General features: G+C 40.6%; 1 protein-coding gene across 2 annotated transcripts in view; it reads right to left on the bottom strand.

Annotated features, from left to right (window-relative positions):
- Positions 1–26503, bottom strand: part of Pip5k1b (phosphatidylinositol-4-phosphate 5-kinase type 1 beta) — a 313915-nt gene that overhangs the window by 261860 nt on the left and 25552 nt on the right. Inside the window, exon 2 of one of the 2 annotated variants that reach the window (XM_047524303.1) lies at positions 8118–8221. The exons of the other annotated variant lie outside the window; for it this stretch is intronic. The gene's annotated coding sequence lies outside the window, so the exon portion shown is untranslated. The remainder of the gene's footprint in view (positions 1–8117; positions 8222–26503) is intronic. 2 annotated transcript variants of the gene reach the window in all.

Raw genomic sequence — 26503 nt, 5'->3', positions numbered from 1 at the left:
AACCCAGGAACTGTCCTCTAGGCTAGTGATTCTCAACAGGGAGTGATTTTGACCCATTGTTGGTATCTGGCAATGTTTGGAGACATTTTGGGTTGTTACAACTGAGGGGAAGGCACTATTGCATCTAGTGGAATGCTGCTAAACATCACCATGCAGAGGACAGCGTCACAACAAAGAATCATCTGGCCCAAGATGTCACTAGTGCCAAGGCTCTAGAGGTAAAACCACTATTCTCAAAGTTTGAGAAATGCCATCTTTGATACAGGATATAAGAGAGGAAAATAAACTATAATGTAATAGTTTTAGGTAGTCAGAAGTTACCTTGCAAAAAAAGTATTAGTTTCCTGTGGCTGATGTAACAAACAATTCTTCTGATGGCTTAAAACTACAGGAATATATTCTTTTACAGTTCTGGAGGTCATAACCTAGCATGGGCTGAAATTGAGGTACTAGAAGGCCATGCTCCCTCTGGAAACTTGCCAGCCTGTTTTCTGTCAGCTCTGGCACTTGTTGGCCTGAGGTCACAGTGTGCAATCTCCCCATCTTCACGTTGCCTTCTCTTCTCTGTGTATCTGTGCAGCTGCTCCCTCTGCCTTTCTCTTACTAGGACAGTGGTAATGACATCCAGGGCCTACCAGAATAATCCAGGACAATCTCTTCATCTTGAAATCTCTAATTACATCTGCAGAGACCCTTTTTCCAAATAAAATAACATCTACAGGTTCCAGGAATTAGGGTGAGGTATCTTTGGGAAATAAGTAGACATTCCCATTTTACTTATGAGGGAACTTAAAGTTATGTGCCCAAGGAAAAATGGCTAACAACTGGTAGAGGTGGGATTTGAACTCAGCTCTGTCCACCTCCAAAACTGACTTTCCCTTAGCCCACAACACTCACAAGGCTGGAGAAAAGATCTTATACTGGCAGGTCCCAACCTGAGTGGGGATGACTGCAAGGAAAACAAGGTGTTGCAAATGCTGCTTGGAAAATTCATGCCAGAACAAACTTCTATGCTGTAAAGGTCTTGAGAATATTTTGGTGATCCATTGTTTTCTTTACATCATTTAGTGAACATTTGTTGTTCTCCCAGGTCGTGCCTGGCACACGAAGAATTACCTGCAATCCTTGCAGACCACTGCCTACAGCCCTTTTGAGTTTTAAGTAACATGCAACAAATTACAGCTCTAACGGCACATGTTCCTATAGCATTTACCCTGTTTCATGAACTACAATCTCATGCTTGCTGCGAGAGGAGGTTAGCACCCATGGAGGGATGGGTCTAGTGGGTCTGTGTGTGGGTGGGTGCTGGAGTTTTCAAAGTCCCCTCCCAAATGTTCTGATACTAAAAATATTGGGTATTCAGTCATCAAAAGAAATAAAGTACTGATACATGCTATAATGTAGATAGACCCTGAAAACATCATGCTAAGTGAAAGATGCCAGACACAAGAGGACACATATTGTATGATTCCATATATATGAAATCTCTGGAAGAGTAAAGTACACAGAAACAAGAAGCAGATTAATGGTTGCCTAGGGCTACAGGGAGCAGGGAAAGAAGAGTGACTACTTAGTGAGTATGGGGTTTTATTTTAGAACAGTAAAAATGTCTTGGATCTAGATAAAGTAACGACTTCCGCTTTTCTGTCCCTGTAATCACAGTGACTTGAGAGGCTGAGGCAGGAGGATTGCAAATTTGAGGCCAGCCTCAGCAACTTAGGAAGGTCCCAGCAACTCAGTGAGATCCTGTCTCATAATGAAAAATAGAAAGGGCTGGGGATGTAGCAGAGTGGAAAAGTGCCCCTGGGTTCAATTCCCAGTATGAAAAACAAAATAACAACAAGAAGAAAACAGATAAAATTATGTTCTGTGAATTTTACCTGAATAAAAGTAAATAATATGGGCCTCTATGTTAACCAAACTCTGGGTTAGAAACCCATGTCTTTACAATGCAGCATTAAACCACATTCTGGTTAATTCTAGAGTACTGATTCCTAGTCAAGATAATATGATTTATTTTGTATGAGCTGGGACAGAATCTGTCTTCTCACGTTTTACTTTTCTGGATTTTTTTTTCCTTTGTGTCTGACTTTCTTTTTCTTTTAATTTATTTTTATTGTAAACAAATGGGATACATGTTGTTTCTCTGTTTGTACATGGAGTAAAGGCATACAAAAATATATTAAAAAGATAGTGCACCACGATCAAGTGGGTTTTATCCCAGGGATGCAAGGTTGGTTCAACATCCAGAAATCAATAAATGTCATTCACCATATCAATAGACTTAATCTATTATAGAATCACATGATTATTTCAATAGATGCAGAAAAAAGCATTTGATAAAATACAGCATCCCTTCATGCTCAAAACACTAGAAAAAATAGGGATAGTGGGAACATTCTTTAACATTGTAAAGGACATCTATGCTAAACCCATGGCCAATATCATTCTAAATGGTGAAAAACTGAAAGCATTCCCCCTAAAAACTGGAACAAGGCAGGGATGCCCTCTTTCACCACTTCTATTCAACATCGTCCTTGAAACTCTAGCCAGAGCAATTAGACAGACCAAAGAAATTAAAGGAATATGAATAGGAAAAGAAGAACTCAAACATCCCTATTTGCTGATGACATGATTATATATTTAGAGGAACCCGGAAATTCCACCAGAAAACTTTTAGAACTCATAAGTGAATTCAGTAAAATAGCAGGATATAAGATCAATGCTCATAAATCTAATGCATTTTTATACATAAGTGATGAATCTTCAGAACGAGAAGTTAGGAAAACTACCCCATTCACAATAGCCTCGAAAAAAATAAAATACTTGGGAATCAATCTAACAGAAGAAGTGAAAGACCTCTACAATGAGACGTACAGAACACTAAAGAAAGAAATTAAAGAAAACTTTAGAAGATGGAAAGATCTCCCATGTTCTTGGATAGGAAGAATTAATATTGTCAAAATGGCCCTACTACCAAAAGTGCTATACAGATTCAATGCAATCCCAATTAAAATCCCAATGACATACCTTACTTTTTTGGATTTTGACAAGAAGGCTTAAGGAAGACCAAATCATACCATTTAAAAATTCACTTTTAATTTTTGTTACTAAAGTAATGAATACTTGCTGTAAAAAATAGTTACATTGTGCCACCATTTCTAGTAAAGTAATACCAAGGATAGTAATTTTACCTGGCACTCTCCTAAAGCTAGTTGCATACTTGCATTTTCTTATAACTGACCCAGATAATAGAATGAAAGTGCTATATTAATGCAGAAGCATATTTCAAATGCAAGATTATTATTTAGGTAACTAATGATACTCATCAAAATGACAGCATAAAGTAAAACATTGCTGCGTTACAGTGTACACTTTAAAACAACACGGCGGTAATAACTAACTCACGAAATTGGTGGTCTATTATTTTACAATCAATAGGCAGTAATTAAGCGACCAACAATGACAGCTGCAGTTTCAATGTGATAATAACCAGATAGGACACACCAGAAGAATGTGTGCATGTGAGATAAGCCTTTTCCTCCTGAACTAAGTCCACCCAGGCTGTCACCTCTGGGAGTATGGACTGTCCCCAGGACCCTTACGTGAAGTGAAGCTTGTCCAGGGAAGAATGTGATGTAGTCTGACTGCTGGCTGGGGTAAGGCAGCCTGTTCAGAAGGCCCCAGCACTATTCCTTCCTTCAAAATCCAGCCTCTTCTTCCTGGGAGGAAGACTGCCCGTGGCTCACAAATCCCCAACTGTGTGGGCCTAGGGCAGGAAGTGGGCAGGGAAGGGAAGATCCCACAACAATGGGAATTTGCTACCAGTAAATACACTGCTTCCACAGAACTGAGCCTCAAAGAAAAATTCTTACCCTACACCACACAAGGTAGGTTTAGGCCTGGGAACTGGTCTTTCCATTCCAGGCCAAGGCTGGGCCGCAGTCACCTTGGAGGAGTGTGGAAGCAGGAAGCCAGGCCACAGCCTTGCTGCAAGGTCAGAGGCCAGCTGGATAAGAGGGACGGGAGGGGAGGCAGTCTTGACAAGACCAAGGGAGAGATGCTGAGCTCTAAGTCATGCTTGCCATTCAACACTGGGTGATCTCACACCTACCATCTCCTCCGCGTGACCATCTGTAGCATGGGGTGGAAACTACACCCTTTTTGTCTCAAACTTGTTAACAGAAGAGAGTGACAGTGAGTGAGAAAGACATGGCCAGAGAGGAGAAGAGAAAAGGAGGAGAGAGTAAAGCACAGAAAAATACAGCAAAACTTAAGCCTTGTATCATATCAGCACTTCCTGTGTATCCCAGATAATCAAGACTCCAGATGTCAAGGGTTAATACAAAAGAAGAGATGTAATACCCCATTTGTTTACAATGAATCAAAATAAATAAATTAAAAAATATTTTACATAAAAATAAACTGCTGGAATGAAAATTAAAAAAAAGAAGAGATGTATTCGGGGAAAGATGGTTTAAACAAACCCTTCTATATATTTATTCAACCAATATTCAGGGAGCACTGATTGAGTGTACCTTACTCAATAAAAGAGACACAGACATTTCCTTTGTGGGACTTCCCATTTGGTGAAAAAGATAGCAAATAGTTTGTATAATTTATTTGGAAACTTTATCATCTATAATATATTCAGTGAAGGAAATAAGGAGAATACAGTGATGGAAAATGAAAGGGACATCTACTTAGCTGGGCAGCAAAGAAGTATCTTAGGGGGAGGCAACAGTTGAGAATCCTGAAGTGACACAAAGACAGGAAGAGGGCAGGGAGCTGAGCGTCCCAGGTGGAAGATGCAGGCAGAGTCAAACCCTGGAGCAGGAAGGAGTCTGAGGAAGAGGCTGGAGTAAATGCTGTGCATTTTGTGAATCCCCAAGAGCAGAGGATATGACAAGCACTGTCGCTTCCCTAAAAAAGTATTAGAGAAAATTAAAATGGGATGCCAAGTAAGCCACTAAGATGTACTAGGAACCAGATTCCAAAGGGAGGCACCAGGTCTAGTTGCAGTGCTTCAAAGAATGTGGTCCCCAACCTTTCTCTCTGGGCAGTAATGGCACAGCTGGGTCAGGATGTTGGTGACTAGGAGGAGACACTGTACCAAGTCAGGGGGCTGCAGACTAGTCCAAGAGTAAAGGACTAAGGGAACCTGTACTTCCCCCTTTTGGCCTAGGGAGCAGCCTCCACAGGATCACCCGGAAAGTAAGAGTCTTATCAATATGGAAAGCTCTGTGATCTTGTTAGAGACTTCTTCCTGAGAAATCCAAAGGCCTGGAGGTGGAATGGTGAATGACTCAAGGGAACCCCAACTGTACTGGGCTCCACCTGCATTCCTCCAGTGCATCACCCACAGACCATATGGTAAATTACATGTCTGGGGCTGTATGAGGCTCTGCCCAACAAGGGCCACCTGGACAGCAACCTGAATCCAGGACAGACGAGTACAAATGGACCAGTGGGCTTCCTAGAGACTGAAAAAGGAGTCTGCAATGAGGCTGAAGAGAGTTGAGCAGCCACACCAGGGAAACGGGGGATAAGAGGTCCCCAGAGACAGGGTAAGTAGATATCTCTAAAGAACCCACAAAAAAAATTTCCATGGGAGAAAGCATCGGCTCTAGACACCCACAACTCTCCTATGCTAACACCTGCCAGGTAAAAATTTTGAGATGCTCCTTTCCCCTCCTGCCCCATAACCCAAGTCTAACCCTGAAGTAAAAATGATTGAGTTACCAGGAAAGTATCCAACCACAGCCCCTTCTTGCAATAGGCTGGAGCAGGAGGAAGGAGCAATTGTAAACATGGATGGAATTGAGTATTACGTGATACAGATATTTTAAGATTCTAGCGAACTGAAGGGGGGCTTTTTATTTCTATTTTTCATCCAGAGGCAAGATACATTTTCCATTGAATACATTTTAATGGGAGCGTGGGAGACTACAGAAAACTGGTTTTTCTGGCACCCCCTGAAAACTATTTGTTGGAGACAGGAGGCAGATTACCCTTTGGACCTCTTTGTGGTAGCATATCTTACGGAAAACAAACTTTCCAAAACTGAGGTTCATTGTGCCCTCTCTGAACACTGAGATCATGGTAGCTTCCGGGTTCACCTTTTGATACTGCCCAGCCTTTGCTACACCAGGCAAAGCCTGCAGTGGCTGTAGCAACTGAGGCTATTGACCTCTTGTCTACATCAGCAGGTCTCATTTCTGCACCTTCCCTTTCTTCCAGGAAGACAAATATGGTTCCAGAAAGGAACCTTGCCACCAGGAGCTACCACCAAACTCAGCTCTGAAGTTCTCCCAAAACAGGCTTGTTATGGTTTGAACATGAGGTGTCCCCCAAAAGCTCACATGTGAGCAATGCAGGAAGGTTCAGAGGAGAAATGATTGGGTTGTAAGAGTCAACCTAATCAGTGAATTAATCCCAGATGGGATTAATTGAAGTGGTAGGGTGACTGGAGGAGACTGGAATTGGGGTGTGGTTTTGGGGTATATATTTTGCATCTGGAGAGTGGAGTCGTGTTCTCTCTCTCTCTCTCTCTCTCTCTCTCTCTCTCTCTCTCTCTCTCTCTCTCTCTCTCTCTCTCTCTCTCTCTCCCTCTGCTTGCTGATAATGAGAGCTGCTTCCCTCTGCCATGCTCTTCTGCCATGATGTTCTGCTTCACCTCAAGCCCTGAGGAATGGAGCCGGTCTTCTATGGAGTAAGACCTCTGCAACTGTGAGCCCTCGAATAAACCTTTCCTCCTCTATAATTGTGCTGGTCAGATCATTTAGTCACAGCAATGAAAAGCTGACTAAAACAAGGTTCTGGTCAAGTTACCAACTTTAAGCCTTACGAGTCCTCCCCTCAGATATCACATAGGAAGACTTGGTGGGACTGCCATTGAGCCCCATTGGAGGTGCCTGTAGTTTCAATACATGCTCAGAACGAAACCCAAGAAGTAACCATCACAGGTTGGCAGCCTCTTTATCACCATCCATTCATTCTCCCTTTTTCTTATCAAGCAAATCTTTTTTTCCTTTTTTGGGGTCTGGGGTCTGTGTGTGTGTGCGTGTGTGTGTGTGTGTGTGTATAACAGATTGGCCTGGGGGCACTTAACTGCTGAGCCACATCCCCAGCCCTTTTTATATTTTAATTTGAGACAGGGTCTTGCTAAATTGCTTAGGGCCACGCTTAATTGCTGAGGCTGGTTTTGAACTTGTGATCCTCCTGCCTCAGCCTCCCCAGCCACTGGGTTTACAGGTTTATTAAGTAAGTCTTGAAGTGCAGGGTTATAAAATACGAAATGGAATTCACCTTCAATGAACTGGCACTTTGGTCAAGCAAATGCACCAAGGTCAACAGTTTCCACTTCATTTGCTAAAATTAGTTTTAGCAAATCAACACATGCTGGAAGAGTCTTTATGCTATTGGAAATATTGCTTATCAAATCTATACTATTTGAAAGGGATTTTCCCTCAAACATATGTATTGTTTCTATGGACAATCAGTTCAAATCAAGATAATTTAAAAAGACATTCCGTTATGTGAGCTATTTAAAAACTATTTATGAAGTTCCTAGGCCTGCAGTCAGGAGGTTCTGAGCTCCTTTGTCTCATCTGCTTTTGTATCCCCTGGACCTACAGAAACTGGACCTACAGACAAGGGCCCATTAAAAGTTTCATCGATGATGAGTGAATGAGCAAATGAACATTCCTGGCCCACGTGTGAAGTCAGATTTATGTGAATACTCCAAGTAAATATGTTAAAAGAGAAAAATAAGGGCTACCCATCTCTGTAGGTGACTGCATTCTATCCTTCACAAACCATTTTTTGGTATGTTCATTTGAATTTTGTAGTTGAACACTGTGGTGTTATTTGTATAAAATATTTTCCTAAAAGCCACTCTTTCTTCAAGCTCCTGAGACCGTGCCCACTGTCATTCACTACTACCAAAAAGCAACAGAGAAGCGTCATAGTATTTGATGTGATCAAAGGGAATTGAGGTTTTGGGTCTCTTGGTGGGAATAGTACTGATTTTAAAATAGATGCTTTTAAAAGAATCAACTTTCATCTCTCTTGTGAAAAGATCCTTGGGGAGGAAGCAAAAAAGAGGAAAGACTCACTAGCATGTGGTTGGGAGGTATCAGACACCAAAGAAAGGCTGCAAGAAGGGGTTCAGACGGGTCTGTGGTCACCTCTTGTCTCTGGTAAGCCTCAGGTTCCTCATCTGTAAAATGGAGATATTAATGCCTATTTCAAAGAATCACTGTGAGTAGGAGAACAATCGAATATATGAAGGCTCTTATGACAGTATCTGACACTTCGTAATCACTCATATAATAGTTACTTTTGTTACTGCTATATACAAATAAAGCCAATGATGTACACCTACCTGCATATTTAAAGATAGTAAAGATGATATGGGTAGTTCCAAGTCTCAAAGGAGTTAGAGTCCAAAACTCAGCAGTTTGGAACTCGGAATGTGTTTTTCCATAGAAACGATGCTATAAATCATGGAATTTTAGAACTAGAAGTGACCTTACTACGCATACAGTGATGTAGTAAAAATTACCACTAAACATAGTATTTCCTATTAAGGTTCTCTGGCATTTGAGTTCCAAGAAAGCCCACCAAAACCAATCTAACCATTAAAGTCACTGAAACCACATGCAAACAAACAGAAAATCCTACCAAAAAAAACCTTTTACACATTCAATAGCATTTCAACTTCACTTATTCTTCAAACCTTAGCTAAGATTATCTTCTGACTCTGAAACTCACTGACTTGAAAACTGAGGGAACATAAATGTCTTATGAGCAGGATCATGACAACCAGCCCTGCCCCTTCCTTCCACCAAAGTCTTTCAGTTAATGATTCATGACAAGAACAGAGGGGAAGGAGAAAACCAGGAGAGAAGGAGAAGAGAAATGTCGGGAGAGGGGCGAGAGGTGGGGCATACTAGGGGAAGGGCACGAAAAGAAAAGTACTGGTTCCCCACTTTCCCGATGCATCCCTGGGCCCAGAGCCAGCCCCACCTCACCTGGTTGTGCACAGACAAATTAACCCTGTATGTGGAATGCATCTGACAATGTCAGGTCATGAGCCAACGCCATTACTTAAGGGTGGTCCATCACCCTCCACTGTAGTCCCTGGTAGTGGGAGTCTGTGTGTGGGTACTGAACAGCATGGGCTGGCTGTTTGCACTCATGGGATGTTCATGAGCCACGGGTGTTTACTTTGGAGGGTGCTTGTAATGTTGTCCCCAAAATGGAGAACTCAGAAACACTGCAGAAAAGACCAAGAGAATCTGCGTTTGGGTAAGAACTCCAAGCTCCCCTCAGATGACAAGCAATGTATAATGCTAAGTGAAACAGAAATCATTTTATAAAAGTGTACATGTGATTCAAGTTTTGAGATGTATGTATGTACTCTGTTTTACCAATTCTTAAATACATCTGTTTAGAAAAAAAGGCTACAAGGAAATACTCTAAAACGTGAACAATCATCTGTGTTATAGAAAGACCTAGAATATATTTGTTCCTTTATAAATCAGTACTTCCCAGCTGTGGTTAAATGGGCAAGTAAAATGGCATTTAGAAATACTAATTAGAGATTTTAAAACTAAAGGAGTCCTTAGAAAGACTTGAGAAAAGAGAGCCTATTCAACAAATAGTGCTGAGAAAACTGGAAGTTCATTTGTAGCAAAATGAAATTAAACCTCTCTCTCTCATCCTGCACAAAAATAAACTCAAAGTGGATTAAAGACTTAGGCCCTAGAACAGAGACCCTGCACCTAATAAAAGAAAAAGTAGGACCACATCTCCACCATGTAGGCTTAGAAACTCACTTCCTTAACCAGACTTCTAAAGTGCAGGAAGTAAAATCAAGAATCAATAAATAGGAAGGACTCAAACTAAAAAGCTTCTCAGCAAAGGAAACAATCAATAGCATGAAGAGAGAGCCTGCAGAATGCGAGAAAATCTTTACCATCTGCACTTCAGATAGAGCACTAATCTCCAGGATATATAAAGAACTCAACACCAAAAAAATAAATAACCCAATCAATAAATGGGCTAAGGAACCGAACAGACACTTCACAGAAGAAGAAATACAATCAATGAAACATATGACAAAATGTCCATCATCTCTAGTGATTACAGAAATGCAAATCAAAACTCCTCTAATTTTTCATCTCACTCCAATTAGAATGGCAATTATCAAGAATACAAGCAACAATAAATGTTAGCAAGGATGTGGGGGAAAAGGTACACTCATGCATAGCTGGTGGAATTGCAAATTGGTGCAACTATTCTGGAAAGTAGTATGCAGATTCCTCAGAAAACTAGGAATGGAACCACCATTTGATCCAGTTATCCCACTCTTCAGTTTATACCCAAAGGACTTAAAATCAGCATACTACAGTGACGCAGCCACATCAATGTTTATAGCAATTCGATTCACAATACTATGTGACTCTACCTAGGTGATTACTATGAATCAACCTAGGTGCCCTACAACAGATGAATGGATAAAGAAACTGTGGTGTATGTACACAATGGAATATTACTCAGCCATAAAGAAGACTGAAATTATGGCATTTGGAGGTAAATGGATGGAGCTGGAGAATATCATGCTAAGTGAAGTAAGTCAAACCCCTCAAACCAAAGACTAAATGTTTTCTCTGATAAATGGATGCTAATTCATAATGGATTGGGGAATGAAGGAACTTTGGAATATGCAGAGGGGAGCGGGGGGAGGGGAGAGGACATGGGGATGGGAAGGACAGTGGAATGAGAGAGACATTATTACCCAATAAACATGTATGATTATACTACTAGTGTGACTCTGCACCATGTTCAGCCAGAGGAAGAAGTTGTGCTCCGTTTGTGTACAATGTGTCAAAATGCAGTCTACTGTCATGTGTAATTAATTAGAACAGATTCAAAAATACATAAATATGAATGAATATGTAATAATCCACCATTATGTACAATTATCATGCACCAATAAAAATATGGCAAAAGACAAAAATAAATAAATAAATAAAAAAGAAAAGAAAGACTCCCTCTAAGATTTTTGGTCAACTCTTCTCAGTTTCATCAGGGAACTCCTCTGAGACTCAAGTCTCACAAATATGGACAACTCGCCACACCGCAGCCTGAGCTCAAAATCTTGTGACATTTATGGTCCCTGCCACTCCCACGTTATCACGTTGTCCCAGAGTCAGGGACTAACGAACTTCACAAGGAACCAGTCCGTAGGGAAGGGGCAGGCCTTGCTGTGCACACCCACACTTCCCACTGAGTCAATATTTGCCCGAAGCCATATCACAGTTTCACGGCATGCAAACAAGTCGGTTGCCAAAGGAGCTCCAGCAACTCCACCAGAACCAGTGCATCAGGGTCCCCATGGCGAAGTTTTCACTCCCGTGTCGCCCAGGAGCCTGCTTTGAGAGACCTTCACGAAACACGCACATCAAAAGACATCTGTGTCTTGAGGCTACACTTCTCTAGGGCTTCAGAGAAGCACCGGCTATTTCTGTCCTCCACTGTTGTTAACTACACTCATAAAAGCCACTTACCTGCCACTCCACGGTGCCGCATTAGAACTGCTTAACATCAGTCAGCCCCCAAACATGTCTAGAGAGCAGTCAGACTAAAAACGCTTCCCCAAAGCAATCACATCCTGAAGGCTTTAAAGACTCCCTATTGATAAACATGAAGCCTTGTCAGGAACCACACACCATCTAAATCTGCAGCAAGATCAGTTCTGAGAGCTTCTATTTCTTTCAGGGAGGAAATTCAGACATTCGATGCAAGTACATGTGCAGAGGAACCTTGTTACACAGGCATGGCTTCCTGTTTCATGCCACCTGTCTTGCTAGTTGAGGTTGGGAAAGCTTTCTAGGCAAGACCTGCAAGGACCCTGTAGCAGCGAAGGACCGGCCGCAGGTGGTGAAATAAAAGGGCTGTCTTTCAGATAAGCAAAGAGACTCTACCCCTTGACCATAAAGGGCAGCTCACTTCCTGCCCAGCATGCTAACAGAAACACATGTGACTCCAAGATACAATTGTGGCAGGTGGAGAACATGCAGGACCATACGTCACTCTCTAATAAGCAGCAATAAACCCATGGTGAGAGATTAGCTGTATGTGTCACATGAATTTAGAGGGAAGCCTACAGCATGCTCGGGCACAGCAGCAGGAAGCCCAGAATGAGTCTGGAAAGGGTGGGAAGACTCATGGCAGAAGTCAACGGAGGCCTACAGAGTGGGAGAAAATCTTTATCACTTGCACCTCAGATAGAGCATTCATCTCCAGGATATACAAAGAACTGAAAAAACTTGACACTGAAAAATAAACAAAAAGAAAAAACAAAAAACACCCCCAAAACAAATGATTCAGTCCATAAAATGGGCTGAGGAACTGAACAGGGACCTTATAGAAGAAGAAATACATATATTTTTTGATAAAAAAAAATGAAAAAATGTTCAACACTAAAGAAACACAAATCAAAACTACTCTGAGATTCCATGTCACCCTAGTCAGAATGGCAATTATCAAGAATACAAGCAACGATAAATTTTGGCAAGGATGTGGGGGAAAGGTTCACTCAGACATTGCTGGTGGGACTGCAAATTGGTCCAACCACTAGAGAAAGCAGTGCAGAGTTCTTTAGAAAACTTGGAATGGAACAAATGTGACCCCGTTATCTCACTCCTCAGTGTCTACCCAAAGGACCTAAAACCAGCATACTATAGTGACACAGCTACATCAATGTTTATAGCAGCTCAGTTCACAATAGTCAATCTATGGAACCAACCCAGGTGCCCTACAACAATAAATGTACAAAGAAAACATGGTATATACACACAATGGAATATTACTTAGCCATGAAGAAGAATGAAGTTATGATATTTGCTGGTAAATGGATGAAACTGGAGAATATCATGCTAAGTAAAGTAAGGCAAACCCAAAAAACTAAAGGCTGAATGTTCTCTCTGGTATGTGGACACTAACACACAACAAAGGAGGGGAAGAATAGAAGTTCAATGGACTAGACAAAGGGGAATGAAGGTAAGGGAGGGGGGATGGGAATAGAATAGGCAATGATTCCTATCCTTATGTATGAATACACTGCCAACGTCATTCCACCTCATATACAAACACAATAATGGGATCCTAATTGGAACAAGTTACACTTATTCTCTGTATGTATAATATGTCAAAATATACTCTACTGTCATGTATAGCTAGAAAGAACAACTAAAATAATAGAAAAAAAGTCAATGGTAGAAAGTAGGTAAAAGTGGGCTAAAAAGTACCCAAGATATCAGGTTGCAAAATATTCCCCCCTGCCATAATTATTTCAGGATTGGAGGAAGTCTTAAGGAGGAGACCAAAATGTATATATTTAAATACAAATAAAGAATTCTTAAATATTTTAAGGTTTTAAGGAAGGCATACAACATGCTAAAGTGATCCCTCATGTTTATTCTGTCAATCAAAACAAAGGTACCCCAAATGGATCAATGTACCCCTCAGTCTGACACCTCTGACTGAGAATTTGACCTAAAGTAAGAAAGATTTTTTTAAAAAGGATAGATTGCCTAAAGAGATATAAAAATTGTATTCCATAAGATCATGTTTGTTGACTGACAATAGGGAGAGTGAGACTAAGCAAGAGTAAACAGGTACCTGAAATATTTTCAACTCCTTCAGAAACAATTACATGAAGATACAAAGTGGAAAATAAAATATGAAGACAAAAAGTTCAAAATTAAATGCTCATGATGTTTACAACTAAATCAGCATCAAGTACTGAGGAGAAAGGTGGAAGAGCAATTGGTGATTCAGACCTGATGTTCATGGGAGGGTACAGAACAGGCAGATAGGGAATGGAGACGTGGAAGGACAGTCTCCACCCAGGTTAAAGCCACAGAGAGCCCTCTGGGCTGGTAAAGAGGGGTTCATCCAGAAATCCCAAGGGAGTAGGACTGTGCCCTGAACAAAAAAAAAGATCCGGGTCCTCCTGAGATCAAAGAGAGGTCACTGCAGTGTTTAGCGAACCTTGGGACAGAAGGGTTGAAAGTGAATACATTTTACCATGATCCTGAAGGACAGAAATCCAAAGGGATTTTCAGACTGGGAAGAACCCTTTCTCAGAGAGGCCTGGAAAGGTAAGAAACATTTACAAGGATCCATTTAGTCTAAAAGTTTGGCCGAATTCATTGAAGAACATGAGAATGAATTTGTACTGCCTGATAGAACTTGGGAGTGAGACTGGAGCAATGCGATTAACTGCACCCCACCCTTGCCATCCCCAACTTCCAGATAAGAAAACTCAGGCCCAGAATGGTAAGGTGGCTGCTTTTCCAAGATGACAACTAGTTCGTGGTAGTGCTAGGATAAGCACCCTGCTCTTTCCCTTCAAATCCCACAGTTTGTATGTTACACCTGGCTTTCCTATCAACCATACCCGTAAGTAGACCCAGCTTTCTCCCACAAGGAAATTAACCTTAAAAGAACTGTTTTCACTATACAAGTTCTACTGCATTTACTTTTAACTGGTGAAACTCAAGAAAACCAAAAAATGAGAAAAAGTAAACTGCACTTTCATTAAATACAAACTCAGTTCTTGAAAATTCTCATTTTTCATAAATGTATTTATTTGGTTTTGATCTAGTTTCATAGTTAGAGGATATGTATTTCATATTGCAAACAGATATTTATTCTGCAGGTTTAGTTAATTCATTGACCCCTGTGCCATCATCCACAAAATTTTTTTTTTTAAGTCCTGAGAATTTTTCTTAAGTTAGGGCTAATGAAAAGTCTGATTACTTGCTGCTGGAACTTCTTCCTGAGCTGACTGGCACTCAATTATCACCTGTGCTGTGACATAGGACTAGAATCATCAGTGAATTCATTTAGTTATTCTGTGATCCACCAACATTTCTTGTGAGAGATTTTTGCCAAATGCTTCACTGTCTATGACATTCTCTTCCAATCAAGAAACCCCTATCCAAAAAGGAAATATGATGAACCCATCATACAGATTGGTAAATTTATGCTGGTTCCTAAGGATCAAGGCAATCTCTTCTATGGGCTCACAAGTCATTTATTTGGTGGTAATTGAGAAATTATGCAAGGGAGCTTTTCACACATTGCTGGTTTTAGGAATTAGACTTTTTCAGCACTATGCAGAACAACATTTGCAAGTCTCAGGTCTTCTGGAACCTCCCTTACTTTCCAAGATTTAACTCTATGACTGCTGGGAGTTGCTCAGAGATGGTATCTGCTAATGCCTTCAGCACCCTGAGATTCAATCTAGCATGCCTCAGAGATATGAACTCACTCAAATTATCTGGATGCTCTTTCACTGTTTTCTGAATCCTCTTTAACAATGTCCTTCCCATTTTGAAAATCATCTTTTGGATGGGGAAGTAAAAGCAATTTATTTAGTCTTATATATGTCATCTATTAATGCCAGCCTTACCCCCTACTTAAGCAGCAGTCTACTTCTGTCTCTATTCTTCCAGCTCAGGAAGCAAAACCAAACAGCAAAACCAAAACACTATCCTAAAAATACCATACATCACACACAAACATACACACCAACCTTGAAAGGTTCAACCTAGTCAACAAAATTAAATTCATACAACAATGAAATCTTTTGTAGCATACTCTGGCAGACATATACTTTTTTTTTGGTGGTGCTGGAGATTGAACCCAGGGCCTCATGCATGCTAGGCAAAGACTCTACCACTGAACCACATCCCCAGCTCTGGAAACATAATTTTTTTTTTTTTTTTTTACCATTTCAACCTATATTTATTATAGTCTACAGTTAACATTTAGAATGAGCATTACAGATTATTTCAAAACATACTTTTAAGTGACAAATATCAGGGCTGGTGAAGTTGTAGCAGAAAGGATATACTCATATGTTTACTGATAACATAGCCAAGTATTTGGAGAGCAAATAAATATGATTTTCATGCCCTTTGTCCCAGGAACTCTAGACCTGGGCGTTTATCTTAAGGGATACGTTCTGAAAATAACGAAGGTGAATATACAAAGAAAGGAGGTATAAGAATATCATACTAGCCCCAAACTATACACAGTTTACGCATTCAACATGGGGAATGGTAAATGAGCGCTACGCCAACTGATAAGTTAAATGCCATCACAGAGATATCCATATCCTAATTGCCAGAAAAGACCCGTGGACGTGAACTTACATGGTAAAGGAAACTCTGCAGATGTGATGAAATGAAGGCTTTTGAGATGGGGAGATTAACCTGGACTTTCCAGGTGGGCTCAGTGGGATTACAAGGGTCTGTCTGTATAAAAGGGAAGTGGAGGGTGAGAGTCAGAGGAGGAGAAGTCACCATGGCAACAGAAGTGGGAAGAGGGTGGAGGGAGGGAGACGTGAAAATGCCGCTCCGGCTTTCAAGTTGGAGCAAAGGGTCCATGAGTCAAGGAGTGAGTGTGGCCTCCAGAAAGAATGCAGTCCTACCAGGACCTTGAGTTCAGGACTTCTGACCTCCGTAACCACAAGGTAATGGAGCTGTGTCGCTCTAAGCCACTAGATTCGTGTTACGTTTTTACAGGAACTAATATATTACTATGCAACCACTAAACAGTATAAACCTAAGGACTATAGAAAATAAAATATGCAGATGGAAAATGGTCCGTATATACAATTACTACTATGTGAAAGAAACATAGAAAAGATTAATGAATTAAGATTAAAATGTATTAATGGATAAAAAAGACCTCTTCACTAGTCTTTCCACTTCTGTCCTTTATAGCCTACCACCCACAGTGACCAGAGTGGTCCTTTTCAAATGTGAGATCAGATGATCTTATTCCCCCACTCAGAAGCTTCCAGTGGCTCCTACCTATTCGAAGACCTGCATTGTCCAGGTCAGAAGTGCACTCAGTTCTGGGGACAGCCACTCACAATTCTTCCTAAGAATGGCATCCCCCTGACAGGCACACGTTTGCCCTTGCTCATCCCATCTCTCTGTCATGCTGACCCCTTTCTTGCTTCAGGCCTTTTGTATTCTCTCTCCCCTCTGCCTGAAATTCTTTTCCTAAGGTATGTGGATGGCTCATTCCTGTGCTACCATCTGTTCTCTACTCAGATGCCACCAGATCAATGGAGCTTTCCTCGATCACTTTCTGTAAATAGCAGCCCCACCCGAGGGCTCTCTGTGTGTCCCTTATCCTGATTACTTCTCTCTATACCATGTACTGCTCCATATTTTAAAAAATGCCTGTTTGTCATCCACCTTCCTGAACTGAGAGTAAACTTCATCCAAACACAGAATTTGGCAGCTTTGTTCATTGATGCATTCCCAGAGTCTAAATGAGTTTGCAAAGTGTGTGTTAAACAAAAATTTGCCGAGAGAATGAACTAAGATCAGAGATGAATTCAGAGAAATGAAAAGAGCTCCCATTTTAATATAGCTGGTATATAGAAAAATATATAACTTCATTTAGAAGACTCATGAAATTGTTTTACCAAACCAGCAGCTAAGTAACTTTTGATGATATTTTTAGAAATTCTCAGTCTGATCATAAGTATCTTCTGTGCATGACTTTTTAAAATCCAAATTAATCATAACACATCCTCTGAAGCCACATGAATTCCTTTAGGTTCTCTCTCCTCATCTCTCTTGTGAAGTTTCATCATACTTGTGTAATCAGAATTTCCTTTTTCAGAAACTCTCATCTCTTCTGGGTCACATATCCCTTAAAAGCTGTGAGATCTGATTTATGTCCTTTAAGTGTTTTTAAACCTGCTCTTCTAGAGCCCTGGAAACATGTCTGATGATGAAAGTTATTTCTTTACAATTGCAAATTCCAAGGGTCTGAGGAAGGAAAGACACCAAATGATTCAAGAGTGTCTTGCAGTGCCAGAAAGTAATAAGTTGCTAAACAAACAAGTCTCCTCCATGACGAGAGTATGTCAAGGGACCCAGAAGCCAACTGGAAGAGAAAGCCAAGGAAGATCCAAACCTGGAACAATCTGAGCCAAAAAATAAAGCAATATTGGATTATAACTCAAAGTATAAAATAAATGAGTTAATAGTGATATAAGAGGTTGAATAAATAAATGGGGAGAGTAGACAAATCTCCCATGCAGAAGAATTCCATATAATTTTATAGATAGTTCACCCTAAAGGAGGAGGAACAAAACTTCCCACTCCTTATATGTGGGCTGTTATGACTTCTTCCCAAAGACTGCAGTATGAAAAGGGAAGAAAACAAAAAGTGTAGCTTTATGATGGAGAAATCTGACAAACATTACCTCAGCCAGGCCGTCAAGATCATCATTAACAGGGACAAGTCCTGTTAATGGTATTACCCCTGATATAACATGATTAGGATGACATCTACCTCCCCAAAGCACATTACTCCAGTCTAATGATGAGAATATCATCAGACAAATCCCAATAAGTTGAGGAACTTTCTGCAAAACACCTGACATAATTCTTATAGCTGTCAAGATCATCAAAATCCACGGAAACCTGCAAAACTGTCACAACCAAAAGGAACCTAAGGAAATATATGATAGTATCCTGAAACAAAAAAGGGACATTGGGGGAAAAAATGAATTTAAGAATGGACTTCAGTTAATAATCAGTATCAGTTCATGAATCTGAGATAAATGTACCATACTAATGTAAACTAAAGGGAAACGAGATGTGAGGTATCAAGAATTTTATGTACTAGTATTTGGAATAGTCCTCTGCTACAGTTTGCATCTGCAGTATTCCCCAAAGGTACGTGTGTTAAAGGCTTGGTCGCCAGCCTGTGGCACTACTGGGAAGTGTGGAAACTTAACGAGGTGAGGACCTAGTGGAAGGAAGTTAGGCCATTGGGAAAGTGCCCTCCACAGGGATACTGGGACTCCAGCCCCTTCCTCTCTCGTTCTGCCATGAAGTAAGCAGCTCCTTCCACCTTGATATATAACTGACCATGGACTGAAACCTCTAAAACTATGAGTCAAAATCAATCTTTCCTCCTTTTAAGTTGATTTTCTCAAGTATTTTGACACAGCAATGGAAAAATAAAACATCCTTTAAATCTAGAATTGTTCTAAAATAATAACTTTGCTAAAAAATTCCAAGAGATCATGACCACTGTCTTTGAAGGCTTATCTATTTTCCACATCATAAAGTAATTCCTCCTTAAGGGTCAGTGTTAAGATCAATAAGAACTTTCTTTGTTGTATTCTAAGTGAAAAAAAAATAGACCAAAAGGTACTAGTGGGGTTTTAATTTTTGTTTTTGTTTTTTGCCCAATCACCCAGCCAGCAGAATCTGAGATGGTCACCTCCTATTGCCATTCCTCCTATTGCCATTTCCAGTTTTAGTTTGTATCAACAAAGTATCAGCCTTAGCCTCCATCTGTCTGGTTGGCAGAAGATTCCCACAACAATCAAACAGATGGGCTGCTTTTTTTTTTTTTTTTTTTTCCTTTTAACCTCACCAAATCTTTCTAGAATGGCCCTTCTGTCAGATTGTGGGATTTACAGTTAGCAGGTTCTTCCTTCTTTATGAATCCTGTTTCTCCTCCTCCACATACATTTTCATTCATGTAAGTCTTAGGACCATTTGAAACCATGGGATCAAATATCAGCCACCAAAGAAAAGTAAAAAGTGAAAAGCATAAAGGTAGAGAAGCGAAGCAGGAGAACCTTCTGTGTCCAGTCCACTGTAGGTGCTCTGGACTCATGTGCCTGCTACCACAGTCCTCACCTGCCAAGTACTTAACCAAGCCACAAGATACATGGAAGGTAGCACTGAGCCTTTGTTCTTGTTGTCCTTCTCTCCATCTAGGACATCTTGCCCTTTCTGGTGTTTCTTCTAGCTTCATCTACTCAGTGCGCCTCCCTCAGAGGAGTGGGCTTTCCTTCCCTCAAACTCTAACAAACCCCAACTTACGCGTGAGCATATCTGCTAACTACTCTGTAAGCTCCTTACTGGAATGGGCCTCATCTACTTTTCTGTGTGCACCCTGTGCCTTGATCCATCAAGTTGTCTAATAAACATTAGCAGATATTTGAGTGCTCACCATAGAAGGTGTAACTGTCATAGCTCAATGAGGTAAGAACATACTTGCCCCATTTGATGGTTGAAAAGGTTAATAAGCAAAGTAGCTGAGTAACTTTCCTGGGCTCACTTGGAAGTTGCAGAGCCAGGACTGAACTCAAATTCAAGTTCATCATTACCACAGTCCATCCCCCTGCCTCCTTAACAAGTACTCACTAGTTAAAAGTTATCCTTTATGGAGTCTAGATGTTTTAAAAAGTGGTGACCTCAGAAAGTTAAAAGCCCTTGTTGGTCTGTGGACCCTGAACTAACTCAGAAAATTTTTATTCAATTGTTCCTCTCAAGAGCCAGAAGCCACATAGTATAGACATAGTATAGACAATATGACTCAAGGGAGACGTCACTTTAGAAAGCTCTCTAGGAAGACTTGTGCTTAGCCGTTACTCTTCACACAGCTTCAGGTGCCAATCATTTGGAAGGACGAGTGAGCACAAAATGAACATGGAAACACACACACTAAATCTTAAGGGACAGAGCAAAAGCATTACTAAGAAGGAAGTTGACAGCAAGAGCACCTACATCTAAAACTAGAAATAGTTCAAATAAACAATCTACCAGTGTGTCTTAAGGAATTAGAAAAGAACAAACCAAACCCAAAATTAGTAGAAGGAAAGAAATAACAAAGATCAGAGCGGAAATCATTGAAATAGAGACTAAAAAACACAATACAAAAGATCAATGAAACAGAGTTGGTATTTCTTAAAAGCTAAACAAAATCGACAAAATGTTAGCTAGATTCACCAAGAAAGAAAAAGAGAGGAGACTCGAATAGACACAAAATGAATACAGAAAAACGAAATAAAACAAGATGCACTGTCGGGACTATAGTGGCAGCCACCTCACAGGCGAGAGTCACCATCATCCAGGGTCATATCATCTACCGCGCACAACACGCAGCAACATTCTCTTCAACAGTCTGCTTCTCATTTCCCACTGACAATTTTGTGGTTGAAATGGTCTGTTCGTTAGAGGATTTCTAAAAATAAGTCACCACCAATTAAATTACACAAGTACATGACTATTTACCATTCCCTTGTGGCCCTTACCTAAGGTAAATAAACTTTTTTATGACAGGGAAGAAGGTACTAAATTTCTTGCAGGTGCAAAGCATCAAAATCTGTACAAGGTTCCTTTCTCTTCACCACCACCACCACAACCATGAAGAGCTTTTAAAATGTCCACCCGCTGTGCCAGTGAGCAGTTGTAATGTCCCCTCCTTCAATCAACTATTACTCAGCTTTGCCTAAGGGGCTGGCAGACCTTTCTACTACACTTTGTTCTTGCCAGCTGGTACTTAACTCTGAGTTCTCCCAGCCAGCCTCCCAGGAAAAACATTGACCTTCTTACATCTGTTAAACATGTTAATTTGTTTTCTTTTGGGTCCTACTAGCTTCTGTTTGCCAGACCCAAGCGTCTGTAGTTACCAGATCTGAGACCCGTGCCTCCTCCTCTGATCTGCTTTCCATAAACTATAGGGGAACATAGTTCTGAGTTTCTAAAGAGATATGAAGACTCTAAAAATAAGCCATGGCTAATCTCTGATGCCTACAGAGCATAAATTAGAAATGGTAAGAGAATCAATTTTCTTTGAATCCCAAACAGGCTGAAACCCAAATGAATACAGATGGTCCTCAACTAATAATGGGGTTAAATCCTGAAGAACCCAACATTAAGTGGAAAATACTGTGCGTTGAAAATGTATCTAATACGTCTAATCTACCAACAACATAGCTTAGCCTAGCCTACCATAAACATGTACATTAGACTACATTTTGGCAAAATCATCTAACATAAAGCCCATATGCAAAAAAGCATCATATGGCTCATGTGACATATTAAATAATACACCAAAAGTGAAAAAAACCAGAATGATTGTACAGGTATGTTTTCTTTTCTTCTCTTTTTTTGTACCAGGGGTTGAACCCAGGGGTACTTAACCACTGAGCCACATCTCTAACCCTTTTTATGTTTTATGTTGACACAGAGTCTTGCTAAGTTGCTTAGGAACTTGATAAGTTGCTGAGGCTGGTTTTGAACTTGCAATACTCCTCCCTATAATACTGCTCCCCTCTGCCCCAACCCCTTTCTGCTGCAGCCATTTCCCCGCCTCCCAACTACTTGTCAGTCTGTGAACATCCTAGCTAGCTATTGGTTCATCAGTCAGCTTGCAAGTATCCTTCTCCGCTATTGGTCCTGTTAGCCCATGGAATTCCACTGCTTAAGAATAGCTCCCCCGCCATTTTCTCTCTCTCTTCTCCTCACATTCATGCTTTCTCTCTCCTCCTCACTTTTCACACTCTCTCTTGTGTGCGCTCTCTCTCTTTTCCTCTCATTTTCTCTCTTACCGTGCAGGAAGACACTCTGTTTGCTTAATAAACCCTCTTATGTGAGTTCCCGTGTCCGGAGTGGTTTCGGGGTTCTTACATTGGTGCCGTGACTCAGATAGGCTCTTCCACTGTCTCTTAAGCAAGTGGAACCCTATCTGATGCCCCAGTGCCCCCCGGACACAGCCTCACCTTCCATTCGCCCGGACGCTCTGCTCTGCCCTGCATTCATCACCAGACTTCAGATTGGTATATAAGCCTTTAAAGCAGAAAATGTATTGAGCTGCTATTCTCCAAATTAAACTTGTCTGTAATGAAGCACCCACCCCCAGATGCTTTTATAACCTGCTCTTCCCCAACCAGACTTCTACCATGGACCCTTCGATTGACCTGATTTCTAAAAAGGGAACTCCAAACTGCGTGCCCCATGCTGCCCACTTCCAGCTCCAAGAAGTCAGAGTGGCCATCGCCTCCCTTTCCCTACAGCAGTAAGGAGTTCCTAAAACTAGAGGGGGGAATGAAGCCAGAATTGGGGACAGGCAGTTAGTGTAGAAATAGGGGATCAATTAAATTTAGGAAATGAAGTCCATGAAAGCCATCTGCCTCTGGACGTCTGGAAGTTGGAAACTGCCCCTGGGAGAATGGACTTTTTACATCTCACCTGCAAAACCAGACCTACTCACGTAGACAGGAAGGAGAGATAAGGGGGGAGAGAACTGGAGAATAAAAAATCTTATAAAAACGAAAACAGGGAAATACAATGTAATATAAAGCTGCTCCCCCACCCTTTACGCTGCAGTCATTTCCCCGCCTCCCAACTACTTGTCAGTCTATGAACATCCTAGCTAGCTATTGGTTCATCAGTCAGCTTGCAAGTATCCTTCTCCGTTATTGGTCCCGTTAGCCCGCGGAATTTGACTGCTTAAGAATAGCTCCCCGCCATTTTCTCTCTCTTCTCCTCACTTTCATGCTTTCTCTCTTCTCCTCACATTCATTCTTTCTCTCTCCTCCTGGCTTTTCACTCTCTCTCTTGCATGCACTCTCTCTCTTTTCCTCTCATTTTCTCTCTTACCCTGCAAGGAGACACTCTGTTTGCTTAATAAACTCTCTTATGTGAGTTCCCATGTCCAGAGTGGTTTCTGGGTTCTTACCCTCCCTCACCTTCCCAAGTTGCTGGGATTACAAGCATGCACCACTTTGTCCTGCACAGGTATGCTTTCATACCACTATAAAGTAGAAAATTGTCAAGTTGAACCATTGTAAGTTGAGGACCATCTGTGCATACTTTTAGATAATCTTGAATATCTCTATTAAACAAAGAGATCCATGTAATTCAAACAGTCATCAAGACTTTAAAATAAAGGGAATTCTTTCCAACAACATTTTATTTATTGAAATTCAAATGAAACCCTTCTTTCCTTAAGGAATTTATAATCCAAGAAGAAAAGTGAAGACACCTACAAATAACAGAAAATACACATTGAATGATGGTACTTTCCACAGAAATGTATAAGTAAAATGGTGTTCTTTTCTACCTTACTATTTATTCCAGTGTCATGGAAGGATTTCAGGAGCTGCAAGCAAGAAAAACTACTTTGGGACTTGCTCACAGGAGCCCCATTGAATGGCGCTGTGGGGGAGGTGCAGGGATCCCTGGAAGACAAAGACCAGCTGGAAGGAGATGAAAGGTCATTCCCGTGGCTTCCTACACCTCCTTCCACCCACATTATAAAAAGGGTTGCAGTTGGCTTTTGATGACATGCTTCCTGAAATACAGTGGGAAAGAGGCAATTTTCAAAAGCAAAGGACATAATTCTAACATTATATCACTTTTTAAAGCATGTCTTTCTTTAAAGCAATTTCACAGCCAGGGTTTGCCCTGTGCACCAGCCTGTCTTCAAATCTGGATAGTAAACTATCACACAATCTTAACCTAAAAGGCTCACTTTAGAACACTAAGGTTGGCTTTTATCCTCACAACAGTCATTCAGCCCTTTGTCATCTTCTTTTAACTGCACAGTCTTGCCCTAATTAAGCTATGTGCTCAACTCCCCTAACCTATTATATATTTCCTTACAATAGATTGTTTTTGCATTTGCTTTCTCACCCTTGTCCCTTCCTCTAAATGTTATTCCCTTTCACCCTAGGTACCTTATAAAAAGCTTTGCACATAAAAAGTGGAAGTATCATTTACTTAGTTCCTATCCATTATAAAGAACAATTTTAGGAGGAAAAGTTTATTAGGGTCCTCATATTTTCAGAGGTCTCATTTCATTCCGACTTCATTCCTCAGGGCCCAAGTTACGGTAGAACATCATGGTGGAAGGGTGTGGTAGAGGAAAGTAGCAGGGAACATGGCACCCAGGAAGCAGGGAGAGAGTGAAGCAGAGAGAGTGTCCTTGTCCACTCAACAAGGACAAAATATATACCCCAAAGGCACACCCTAGTGACCCACATCCTCCAGCCACACCTTACCTGCCTTTAGTTACCAACCAGTTAATCCCTGTCAGGGGATTAATTCACTGATTGGGTTAAGATTCTCATAACCCAATCATTTCACCTCTAAACCTACTTGCATTGTCTCACATATGAGCCTTTTGGGGGATACCTCATAACTACACCATAACAATAACCCTCTCAATAATTCACTGAAGTGGGTATCATTAGCCTCATATAAGATGCTGGGTTTTTTTCTGGGAAGATTAAAGGGACAGGATCACCTCAGACCTGTCTAGTGTCTCAATGCAATGACAGCTTTGCTTCTTCCCACTTTCCCCACAAAACACACATGTAGACATCAATAATATCAGAATCATATCAGTACTGTGGACATTCATAAACTGATGTGAAACTGTAATATGATACCTTTTAACATGAAGAATTCTAGAATAGCCTCTAAGATCCTAAAGTTGTCCTCTATCATGGCATATGACCCTTAAACCAAACTGTTATATATAATGGAAGGGATCCATGGGCTGGTGCTAAAGGTAACTTTTGTTGACTGCCGTGTCTACAGAAGCCATACGTTTACTTGTTAATGATTGAAGGATCAGTAAGGTAGAACAGATTTCAACTGAAACTTCAAGGAATCTAGAAGCCTATCTGGCCCCAACTCAGATGATCTTTTCTTGTGAAAAGAGGAGATACACATATGATACCACCACACGAAAAACTTCTACATTCAGAACAATCCTGGAATCCATTAATCCTTTTCCTGTTTTCATCCTGGTTGATTTGTATTTGAACTTAGCATAAATACAAAGGCTAACACCACCTGTTTTAAGGACCTAATGAATTCTTTGGAATTTATTGTTCCACTGCAATACAACCTGGTGTGATGAGGTCAAAGGTTTTATTTCTCAACACAGCCCAAGTCAAACTTCATTACAATGGCTTCCACTGGCTTACTGAAATTCTCTGCTTTTCTGGAATTCAGTTGTACATGACATCAAAGTATGCTAGCCGTTAAGAATGGAGAGATTTGCTTTATAGAGACAATTTTTTTCCAAATGCTATAATTGGATATGGGCCATCATAATAGGTCTATAACTTTCTTTGAAGTAGTTTTTTAATCCCCAAATGAGTCTTATCTGCTGACATGGCTCACTTTTTGGGAATCGATGTTACTTCTGATAAATCTCAAAGGGCATATCTTCCACTACGCTTACCTGTACTGGAAGCAGAGTGGATCTTTCCTGGCACCCCAGTTCTCATCTGTGGACATCAGGTGCTCCAAATCATGTTGGCCTTGTGTGTCATTTTCTACATCCTATGATATCCTTTCATTAAGTGAATTATATTCTTCCTATCATCTTCATATGCAACAAAATGCATAATAAAAAGATAAGCAACATTTAATGTGCCTATGTACACTATGCTGTCTAGCCTTTATCACTACACTTAACTATACACATTTTTTCACATATTTGTGTATATTTTCACTGATTTTACATAGACTTCTTCGTAATATTATATCTGGAAATACTATTGTATTGTTATGAGCTATCATAGTGTAATCATTTTGCCAAATGTTAGATATTGGAGTTATTTTTAGCCTTT

Source organism: Sciurus carolinensis, chromosome 14 (assembly GCF_902686445.1).
Source record: "Sciurus carolinensis chromosome 14, mSciCar1.2, whole genome shotgun sequence".
Classification (NCBI taxonomy): Eukaryota; Metazoa; Chordata; class Mammalia; order Rodentia; family Sciuridae; genus Sciurus; species Sciurus carolinensis.
Note: the sequence above shows the minus strand (reverse complement) of the source record. Positions and strands in the feature narration are given on the sequence as shown.